Source organism: Oryctolagus cuniculus, chromosome 14, assembly GCF_964237555.1.
Source record: "Oryctolagus cuniculus chromosome 14, mOryCun1.1, whole genome shotgun sequence".
Classification (NCBI taxonomy): Eukaryota; Metazoa; Chordata; class Mammalia; order Lagomorpha; family Leporidae; genus Oryctolagus; species Oryctolagus cuniculus.
The window spans coordinates 67131661-67133202 of record NC_091445.1 but is presented as its reverse complement, the minus strand read 5'-3'; the positions used below and the strand labels follow the sequence as shown (position 1 = coordinate 67133202).

The 1542-nt window shown below is 42.0% G+C and overlaps 1 pseudogene; it reads right to left on the bottom strand.

Annotated features, from left to right (window-relative positions):
• Positions 1-508: 508 nt before the first annotated feature.
• On the bottom strand, positions 509-733 carry LOC127486837 (translation machinery-associated protein 7-like; annotated as a pseudogene).
• Between the last annotated feature and the right edge of the window lie 809 nt (positions 734-1542).

Here is a 1542-nt window from a genome sequence, read left to right as displayed (position 1 = left end):
TTCTCCGCCCTCCTTTGAGGAGCTCATGCCGCAAGTAGTTTCACGATCTTGCATCCAATAGCACTAAATGTTGCCGCGACCACACTCGGTGCCACCGCACATCCGCGGACAGGAGAGGAGGCACTGAGCATTGTGCGTGAGGTCCGTCCTCTCAGTCGGGAGTTTCGAAGCACCCAGCCAGCATGTCTAACTTCCACTGCCGGCTTCTCCCCCTGGTCCCAGTGAGTTGGTCTGATTCCAGGCGATACCGAATATGAGAACAAAGACCAAAGGCTCTGGAAGCATTCTGGACTGGGTTTGCTTTGAATTCTCAGGAAGTGAAGAATGGCCGAGTGAAAACAACTAAGGGGGCAGACACTTATGATTTTTTTCCCTCCCTTTTTTAAACAAGTTTATTTGTAAATGTGCAAGAGGCTCCGAGATAACACTTCGTTCTAGCGGTGGGCGGCGAGATGCTATGGCAGGGAATTAGGGAATTCAGATGTTTAATTAGGAATGCAATCAAGGGTCAACATCGCATCAGGCACAAGCAACAGATTTTTTTTTTTTTTCCAGATTTCTTAATTGCACCTGTGGCCAAGGGGTCCTTCCTGGAGGCCTCCACTTTTAGCTCCATGAGTTACTTCTCCTATTTTTGTTTCTGCTTGAAAGCTTTGTCTTCCTCATTCATCTCCCTGACCAGCTTCTTGGGCTGCTCCAGGGGCTGCTTCTTGCCACCTTTCCTAGAGGACATGGTACCCTCTGCCCCTTCCAAGCTGCCAGCTTTCCTGACTGTAATCAAACAAATCCTCGTTTTTCAGTCTGACACAGTGCATCTTGAATAATATCCATCCTCTCTTACTGTGCAAGAGAAGGTACTTCTTTTATTTAATAGAAGGAAGGTAGTTTTTTATTTAATAGGAAATAAATAATGCTAGGAAATAATAAATGTAGGAAAATAGTGTGTTTTGATTTATAAGTGATTAACCACAATGAATTTCTACTGACTTTTAAATTTGTTTCTTCCTCTGTCAATTCACTGAACATGGAAGACAAGAATCACATTTATTGATTAATAAATCCTCCATGTTATCTCGTATTTTTCACCTTATAATCAAGAAACTGAAAGCCAGGAAATTTGCATTATATGATAAAGGTAAGCTAAACAATCACAACTCTAATACACATTTACACCTTAAAATTCCAAATCCCATCAAGTATATACTCTGAATAAAATATATGATTCTAGCGATGCGGTAAATAACCATGGACTTTCAGCAGGAAACATACTTAACCCTGGGAATTATTACTCTGGAATGTGCTTTTTCAGAGAAAGAATTGGAAGGGATCTGAGAGTGAGTAGTGCACTTCCTCATGTCCAGATCAGAGGAAGTAAAGGAAGAGGATGTGACTATTAACCCCTCCAAACCTTCACATCTGTGATTCTGAGATTTCTCCAGGATCCTACTTAAGTAAGCACCCATAGAAGGCTGTCTCACCATAGGGATAAACAGAAAACAGCCAGGTCTTACCAAGGCACTATCAACAAAGTACTTTAATCCA